The sequence below is a fragment of the Rhipicephalus microplus genome, unplaced genomic scaffold (assembly GCF_043290135.1).
Source record: "Rhipicephalus microplus isolate Deutch F79 unplaced genomic scaffold, USDA_Rmic scaffold_15, whole genome shotgun sequence".
Lineage (NCBI taxonomy): Eukaryota > Metazoa > Arthropoda > Arachnida > Ixodida > Ixodidae > Rhipicephalus > Rhipicephalus microplus.
The window spans coordinates 11,547,206-11,557,349 of record NW_027464588.1 but is presented as its reverse complement, the minus strand read 5'-3'; the positions used below and the strand labels follow the sequence as shown (position 1 = coordinate 11,557,349).

General features: G+C 39.9%; 1 long non-coding RNA gene across 1 annotated transcript; it reads left to right on the top strand.

Annotated features, from left to right (window-relative positions):
* The first annotated feature begins 1,473 nt into the window (after positions 1 to 1,473).
* On the top strand, positions 1,474 to 5,406 carry LOC142784717 (uncharacterized). The gene is made up of 3 exons (XR_012888744.1): positions 1,474 to 1,540; positions 4,753 to 4,910; positions 5,274 to 5,406. It is a non-coding gene; the product is annotated as an uncharacterized LOC142784717 (long non-coding RNA).
* The last annotated feature ends 4,738 nt before the right edge of the window (positions 5,407 to 10,144 follow it).

The window sequence follows — 10,144 nt, the reverse complement described above, 5'->3', positions numbered from 1 at the left end:
AGTGGTGTTAAGTCTGAAGCGGGATGTATTTCCGCAGCGCGTAGCATTTGGAAATTTTAGCAGACTAAAGTATGAGCCCCGACACTTGCGTTACATGCGTTTGTCTGGTCCAAATAGACAGACCTAGTGAGGGGTCCTTAATCACCATGACAAAGCACTCATAATGCTGCTATTTTACACAATTAAACTGCTTGATTACGGAAAGCACATAAAGTTCATACATAATACACATAATGATAAATTGGGAAGTAAATACAAGGTTGACCTGAACGCTTGTAATTGAAGCCTGATTGAAAGAAACTCATAATAGCGTTGTTTTAGATTCACCGAGCCAAAGTGACCATCAACTTACTTTCTAATGTATGTGCCTCCCTTTACGACTCATCATTTATTTGTATTCACCGTAGGTATTATAGCCTACCCCCCCCCCAAACTGAATATCTCTCTTTTATGCTTTATCACGCCCAGGTAATTGGTTTTCTACCCTATTGTGTCCATGAATTCACATCTAATAAAATTCCCACTGCAGTTTTATTCAAACATTATTCATGAAAGCAGAACAATCTTGAAAGCAGAACAACTGTCTTCAACATTACTTCTACAAGTTGTGATACATTTCTATGTATTATTGTTAAATTATGCTGATGCGAATAGAAAACAAAGGACAAGGACTTTTATTTTGCATAATTGTGTCGCATTGTCATCCATACTACAATAATTGGGAAATATTCCTAGCTTGATTTGTTGTAGGTCGTACATTTGTTTTCAAATTTTTCTCCCAATAAACAGAGTCCCTTGCAACTCAGTAGCCAATATAAATGCATTTTTCAATAGAATTTGCTGACTGTCAGCAAATTATTCATTCTTGTAGTTTTCCTAAATATTCACCAATATTCTGTGTCTAGATCTTCAGCTGCGCACTTGCTTTTAATTAGCTCACCTACCACTATATCTAAGGCCGTGGACTTCACTTGTGAGTCGATTTTGGGTGTAGAAATTTTCGATGTACAATGACTTTATAAAGTCAATTGAGTGAGCGACTAAACACTTTATCAGGAAGCACCAATATTCTTTTACAACATATGGTAGTTGAGTGATTGTTTCGCAACAAAAGCACTCCAAGTACCTTGGTAAGGAAGAACACTGTTGGTGAAGAAAAATCTTGAACATATCTGATATAGCAATTATATTCCCGTTTCTAATTAGTTTGAAAATCCCGACTTAGTAACAAATTGAAAAACAACCCAGCGTAATACATGTATGAAGTCATCGCACATTTGTTAGAGTGGTCTTACTATAGCATTCGGCTTTCTATATAACGTGCAGTTATGTTGCCTCTAAGTAGCGACACTTTTTCGTATAAAGTGTCGGGGTTCCCAAAAGTAGAACACAAATTGCGCAGTTCTGTTCGTGGTTTGTCATAGCAACTGCACTTCATGCACTGGAACTTACATCCTTATGCTTTTTCATAGTGTTCAAGATGACTCTTCTTTGGTGCAACGTATTCATTGGAATGTCGGGAACGCTTTACACAGTCCTTGTAAGTGGCCATTTTTTTGTAACCTTGAACAACAATATACCTAACTTTAAAAAACACAAGAATTGATTGAAGGGTCAGTTCCGTTGAGATAGCACAGCATGACGAATACGTGCTAAAGCAAAAACTACATTACTTTCTTGAATTTTTTCGATTTCTTATATTCATTCACTATTGGTAAGCAGCACCCAAAATGCTGTAAACTGCACTATATGTTTTAATTTGGAAAAAGAAAGACAAATGATAGTCAAAGAAAGTCATCACGTAAATGTTTTGCAGTGTTCGACGCGACAGCTATGATATAACAAAACAGTAAATACAGAACGTTCTCATAAGTGCGTGTGTTTGCATGCTTTTTTTTCTTGTACTGCAGCACACAAATCTTCAAAAGGACGCAACTGGGCGGGAGAGATGTGTCATAACAAAAGAAAGTCACAGCTTTGCCGCAAAGGTGGAGCAACAAATGCGATAGCAACAAATCGGAAGGTCATGCACACAACGGAAAGCAGATCACAACGTGCCCCACGTTACTCACTCACAAATGACGCATGAAACGTACTCACTGGTACAGATGCACGCGAATAAGCATCTCAGTTGTTACTTAGCTGTGTCTGAAAAGCGCGCGCTTTTCGCAGACGGAGATTGCAATGATTGCAGTGACCTTTGAGCGCCCGGTAACTACGACAAAATCATTCCAGGTAAAGTCCGAGGCTACCCAAGACGTACGATCCTCCCCTTCTCCCCACTGCGAGATAAGGGCGCGCGAGAGAGCATTGCCCCCTTCTCTAAGTGGGGCAAAGTACGCGTGGGAGAGTGCGCGCCACCACGCGATGTCGCGACGCGCGCTCATTCGCCATCTTACTGGTAAAGCTGAAAACACGATAGTTCCCCCCGAGATGCCCATGAGCAGCGTGAGATGCCCACGTTCGATTGCGTGAGCCGGAGTATTTTTATAGATTTCTTTTTCTTTCTTGCATTTTCATATATATATATATATATGGATATATATATATATATATATATGCCTTGAAAAAGACAGGGTTCCTGTCAAAACGTCGGCACAATAAACAGTTGTTATGTGAAAGCGCATCTACTTTCATATTTATAACCTTGCGGCAACCGAAGTTATTCTTTTGCATATAAGCCTTATATATATATATATATATATATATATATATATATATATATATATATATATATATATATATATATATATATATACGGTAAGTGACGCCGATGCCGGCTACAAGATCCAGCTGAGAGTGTCCTTACAATTGCTATCGCAATAAAAGCTTTGCGCGTAAGTCATGAAATCATTTCCCTCAATATCACGGGGCGCATGCACACATAGCACCGTTAATGTTAAGCGGATATGCGTCACAGGTTATTCACAGTCTGAATCTACAGGGTTACAATGAATGCTTGCATTAAAACTCCCGCAGATGTCACGCACTCTGAGAATCAATATTTTATGTCAGCAGAGTATCAGCAAAAAAAAGTCCGTTTTTTAGCACAACATAAAAGACATTTTCGATATTACCAGGGCATGACGATACATCACTCCCAAGCCTAATACAGATCACATGATGTCTTTTAAAAAGCATCGATGACATCAAGCAGCTGTGTTATACTTAATAATTCATTACACATATACCCCTCATCGCCTTGATCACAATCTGATCTGATAAATATTGTCCTGCTTCTGTTAGGTGAGGGTGCGTCGAGTTTTTCGCCTATACGCGTTCCGTGCTGGTGGCACGTGGTAACACAGAGCTATCTCTACGAAAATACGAGAGTTATCCTTGTTGATTTTCGTAGTTCAGCTAGAGGTCACTGCAAAACACATAGATACTCAAGAGAGCGTCTAATTATTATTCAAATTTGATTTTTTTTTGTTTGGTTGTATAGACTGCTATCAAAGGAACGCAGACTCCGAATTATTCGAACAACATATAAAAAAAACGGCCAGAACATTGTTGCTAGATTTCGCAAGCCAAATAATGTAGGCTGTAACGACATGGCGCATAGCTCAAAGAAAGCTTTTCATGAGCTAAATATCAAGATTGTTCGCCTCGAAAAGACGCTACCTCCCAACAGATATCACGAAGCACGCGTGTGCTTCAGATCTTACGATGATAGCAAAGAAAGTCAGCGGTTTCTGAGCACTGATTGATTTGTGGGGTTTAACGTCCCAAAACCACCATATGATTATGAGAGACGCCGTAGTGGAGGGCTCCGGAAATTTAGACCACCTGGGGTTCTTAACGTGCACCCAAATCTGAGCACACGGGCCTACAACATTTCCGCCTCCATCGGAAATGCAGCCGCCGCAGCCGGGATTCGAACCCGCGACCTGCGGGTCAGCAGCCGAGTACCTTAGCCACTAGACCACCGCGGCGAGGCAGGTTTCTGAGCACTTCAGCAGCTGCCGAAGAAGGCGAGAAAGTGGCATTTTCTAGCTTGAAACCAAGTAGGCAATTATCGCGCTAAGTCTCTGACATATATTGAGACTATCCTAAGGGAGTGCGTTCTCTGGAAGTCTTGCTCTAGCAAAGGCTACGATCTAATCAAGCTTCCCTTTCGCACGACGTTGCGAAAGTATGCATCCACCTCAGTCAACTCGAGGGCGAATCTAAGCTTTCTCCTTTGCTCCTACGCCAATAGAGCTTCCCGCGCCCTTTACCGAAACTCTTGTGCGACTGCGTGGTTTTGCAGTTTCTGCAGGATCTGAAGTATTGTGAGCGTTCTGCGTCTCACCGGCTCACCTTATTTCGAATTGACTCCGGGGTAGCTCCACCATCCACCCAACAAACGTGTAATGTGATAACGTTATGCGTTAATTCAAATTATTTGGCATCACAGTGACGTGACACGTTTTGGCGATCCTTGACTTCATCACGTGATGGTTTATCGCGTCACTCGTGTTGATGCCACCGGCGGGAGATGCCGGTAAGCTTTCTCGTTTGGTGAAGCATTTAAGGCTTTTGCCTTCATAACGTGCTCGCACTTTGCATTGTTGGAGCTTATTTAAAGACGCTTTATTACAGTACGAAGCCTTCCCTGGTGTAGGATAGCAAACCGAATGCAACCTGGTTAACCTCCTTGGATTTTCTGTGTTTTTTCCTCGCTCTCTTTCTCTCTCCTTACAGCGAGGTTTCGCCTTACGCGTTACCAAAAGTGTAACATGGTGCTCACATCTTTTTTTTATTTTTTAGGGAGGACTTAGGGGAGTGGTGTGGACTGACTGCATGCAGTTTGCTATTATACTATTGGCTCCTATGGCAGTTATAGGAAAGGTCTTCATCGACGCTTCAGCGCCAAACTCTAAAATTCAACCGCTTACAAGAAAGGACGTTGCAAGTTATATTGGCAAGTAAGGCAACATTTCAGAACAAAGGTTTTGTATTCATTTGAAAGGAAGACTGGGCAGTAAAAAGATACTAAAGTGTCGCGCTAGTATTTTTTCGATACTTTTGAGTATCCGTATTTCCCAATCGAGTTACATTTTCAAAATGTGCTTGTATTTCGGTATGTGAAATACTTTTTACGATGAGTAGATTCGCCCAGGTCACTTCGATAATCGTAGATTTGAAGTCATAATTGGTTCTCAAAGACTGTGATACGTAATGCACTTAGTGCTCACCCAACAGTTTTTTTTTTTTCTGGTGAACAATGAATGCTAATTGGCGTGCATTTGCAATTTTTACTAATGTTAAACCCCTTCTATTGGTAACAGCTATAGCTTTGACCTTACAAGTGACGGGACGATTTGGTCATGTTCTTTGGGAACTACGGCTATGGCGATCTACAGGTTATGCCTGGACCAAGTCGTCGCCCAAAGGCTTTTGGCATCTCGCACACTCAAAAGCGCTCAAAGGTGCGTGGGGGCGGCTTTCCTTCTAAGAACATCATAACACTGGTAGTACCACCTTTTTATTGTGACATGAGTGGAGGTATTTTCATTGCCAGTAACATATGGGTTTTCTTTAGGAAAGAAATAAATTTGATAAACGTGAGACACTGAGCAGAATTATTGGTATGGTGGCCATATGTCAGATTCACAGAAACATCAGTCTCGCAGTTATCGTACTCAAAACGAAACAGTGCTCAACCTTCAATACCGGAGGGCTCAAAAGAGCATGCATTCGAATTCGTAAAACGACACTTACACCGTCATTGACCTTTCTCCAGATATAGAAAATTATTCCAGCTCAATTTCTCCTCTTTCCTGAACAGCCCTCGTTTGTAAATTGCCACGAGTAGGTTAAGCGTATTAACATTCAATATCTATGCTACGTTTCTTTCTAGTTTCGACGTCTTTCGCTTGTAGTTTCTTGAAAATTGTTCTAAAACGCACTCCTCAAAAAGAACACTTTAGACAAAACAAGAGGCGTTAACACTTTTCTAAGATCGTTAGAATCAGCAAGCAATTATCAACACGATATGAAATGTTCGGGGTTTTGTGTGTGCTGCGTGCTCTTCAGAAGACACAATTGTCAGTTTAGACCCAGTCCAAGCAACTATTTGCGTGTCAAACTCTTTAGATCATCGTCATCATACCTGACAACACCCATCGCACGGCAAAGGCTCCTCTTATGTCGCGCCGATTCCCTGTGCTTTCTGCTGCTACACTGTATCTGCAAATCTCTTAAATTCATCTATACCCACCAAAACTTCTGTCTCTGCCTCACGCGTTTGTTTTACCTTGAAATCTAGCCAGTTAACGTTAACGAAAAGCGATTGTCATATCAATTTCTTCTTCTTGGTTTCAATTATGATGTCCTTAACTCCCGTTTGTTCCTTGACCCACTCTGCTCCCTTCCTGTTTTTTTAAGATTACGGCTATCATTTTCCTTGCTATCGCTCGCTGCGTTCTCCTCCATCTATGTTGAACCACTTTGTGTGCGTTCAATTTTCTGCTCTGTATAGCATCGGCAAGATACAGTTGTTACATACCTTCCTGTTGAGGGGTATTGGTAGGCTACCATTTATGATTTGAGGATACTTGCCAAATGTGCTCCACCTCAACCTTATTGTTCTAGTTAGTTCACTCTGTCTGTTCAACTCCGTCGTTACTACCTGTCCTAAGCAGACGTATTCCTTTACAACTTCCAGTGTCTCGTCACGTATCACAAAGCGCCGTTTTCAGCCGAGACTGCCACATATTGTTTTCATTTTGTGTTTAGATTGCTTTGATATTCCATGGTAAAGGGCACATAACAAGCTCAGTAACAAAATTTTACGCCATAATAAGGTGTGGATATGTATGGATCCACTGTGGCTACATTTTAACGCCAAAAAACGGGCAGTGTTTATCTAATTACAGGTACTTGTAAAATATAGCTATATTTTGTGAATAACACTAATTTTTCACATTTGATACTCCTCTTCTACACAAATGACTGCTACGCTTCTTTTTCAAATACGTTTCCTGGAACAATCGAATGCAAATTATATTACGTTGCTTTTGAAGAACCAAGCACGCCCCTTTAGCAGTCTCCTTTAAGTTATTCGTACATGTTGACTAAGAATAATTAGAATAATAATATATTATTATTAATAATAATAATAATAATAATAATAATAATAATAATAATAATAATGACGATGATGATAATAATAATAATATTAATAATAATAAGTGGTGTTATAATTGTAACAATAAAGCAGCGAAAAAACCATGATGACCGGTACCCGTTTTTTGTGTCTTTTCCACAGTCATGTTTCTTTACCAATTATGTGTATTGTTTATATTAAGACCAAGTAGTCTCTGCAGCTTGTAGAAGTGATGCCAAAAATAATTTCCCAAATGCGCACTTAATATTATGTGGTGTAACTTACCTAGTACCATTATTTCATTTTGCATAACAATAAGTAATTTGATCTACTACGCCTTAGAATGATGTAGGATGTTTCAATCTATTTCATAATGGTTTTTTTTCTCGCTATGCTCTGTCACTTAGTTTTGACTGTTTTTCTACACGTGATAATACGGTGTCGCAGGAGCTAAGGTGTTATGATTCCGCAAGTGAGCATTAGTAGAGACTAAAAAAGAAAGTATGCGTGATTTGTACGAATACTTTTCAAATGTAAGCAAATATAGTTTCAAGTGAACGGTTTCACTCAAACTTAATTGCGTAGTGTTTCCTTAGGCAACTTAGTGTGATTGGCTTAGTACGAAGACTTAGACGTAAATAGGTTTTGGCTAGTGTGGAATGGGAGCTATATTACCTACTATCAGCTACTAAGGTGATTAAGCATAATCATAAGTACTCAAAGGCAATAGAAATGTTAATTGTCTTGCATTTAAAGCTCAATCACTACTGTATTCTCAAGCGCTGTATTTGCATTAGACATTTCGTGCTGTAAACGTGACACTTTGTGAGCTTTAAATATGCACAAACTGATGTGTAATTTCACCAGGTGCCATGGGCAGTCAATGTCGTACAGCTTAAAACTTCAAGGTTTCCATCACTTCCAACGAGCAATTCCAAAGTTTATGAGCATCATGTTGCATTTTATGGCTACAGGTTATACTATTCAGAGGGCTATCGCGCGACGGCTTTCGTAAGCCATCTGTGTATAGTATAAAACAATAGGATAGTCGCAAAGGGCATTTTTTCGAAACAAGTGTAGTAACGTTGTCTATAGATATATTTCTGGTTGAACCACTTTTAATAAGTCCTTGTAGCACCGGAAAGCACCAAAGTTGAGGTGGCTTCCGTAGCTTTTAACCTATTAATTTTGTTGGAGCAGCTTATCCGTCCTTGACCTATTGTTGTGATCATTCCACTATGATATTTCTTCTTACAGAGCCGCCCTCACAGGTGCACTACTTCTGGTGGTGCTCTACCTCGTTGCTCTGTCTCTCGGAGTAGCAATGACTGTCTGGTTTCGAGGTTGTGATCCCACCCTTCTGGGACGAATATCGAGCATAGATCAGGTAGATATTCTCATTCTAGCTTGCTGAAGTTTGCAGTTTTATTGTTCACACTCACTTCTGCTTTGATGCTTAAAACGTCTGCAAAAAAGTAAAAAAGAACCTTCAGAATTAAAGCTTAATACTGTCCCATTTGCACATGCTTTATTGCCCTACTTCGATGACGTGTGAAATGTGCGTTGCTTAGTTCCAAGGTTATTGAGACCAAACCTAGAACAAATCGTAGTTCTAGAATAGATTATAGTGTTCTACAACATATAAATGCTAATACGACATAAATATTGGGCTTATTATTGTGCAGAACGTCATGTTATATTCCATCTTGATTTGATTTCAACCATTCTTTAAAGGACGAGAAAAACATATCGAGGTTCGTCTGGAACCGCCTTTATCTCTGATTTCTCCCTTAACATGGCACTGTTTTCACAAAAGCTCTGGCTTTTAGCAAAGTATTTCAACCAGAAGTGATCCAAATAAACCTTGGGCAACAAGAAGGCTTAATGAAGAGATAGTTTTGTGTTTGTTCTCCCTTTCTCGTCAACAGTGCTCACAACTGGCCAAAGTATCACGTATTTAAACAACAGTGCCGTGTCGCAAAGGCCTATTGGCTTATATTTGGAACGAACATCTGTAGAAGTTTTACATGTCACACACATGAAAAAGTTTAAAACTAAGAAAAGCTAGACGTTCAGCTTTAAAAAACGAAAAACATTGGTGAGAATGTGCCTAGTGAACTTTCATTTTCTACTGCCACCCACTGTAAAGACACTGCATAAAGGTTCAAACTTTAAACCACGCCAGTGTACAAGATAAACAGAGCTCCCTGACAAATATTATAACCTTAATTGACATGTACTTAATCGACAACATTTTAAGGCATAAAGTAAATTGTAGAAAAGACAATTGTTGAAGGCGGTTTTTGTGCACAAGATATGAGTGCATCGTCGGCACATTCCATTTTTTAACGCAGAATTTTATTTCTGTAGTAGTAACATGTCTTAACAAACATCTGCTTGAGTCCAGGTCAGAACGTATACACTATATACACTGATATTTTCAGATTTTTCTCCCTTCTTAATTTATTACGTTTCCTTGAGGCACAACATTGCGTACCAGGAGATGAGTGGGAACGATTTATATATTGTTGCTATAACTGGTCATTAGATGATCAGCTCCAACGAAAGAATACACAGAATGGGAAGCAACAACATGTTTCAGTAAGTGGGAAACACAAAATACCCCCCAACCTACATTTTTCTCCCCCCCCCCAAACCTTTTTCTTCAAAACCTACAAAAGCCGCAGTGTTCCTGCATCTCAGGAGGCACAACTGTAAAATTTCACTGACATTTAGTTATCAAAACACTACAGTATAGGTCCACATAAAAAATCACCGGTTTCCTGCTTTGCAGTTTGAACATATGATGCAGCTAGTCACTGCAAATAGCGCGTTCAAGGGCAGGCTGGTTACGCAACGACGTCAAAAATCTACAGTCATTTCTCTTGATAAAGCACTCATTACAGACAAGCCGCAGCAAGTAAAACTAGGGCCCCGTTTTCACTTGAAGTGCGACAGGGGCCGCCATTACTTGGGCAACTATGCAGTGCAGAGAACAGCCCTTGCGAATTACGAAAATGGTTTATCTATTCTCGTACGAAGGCTCGTAAC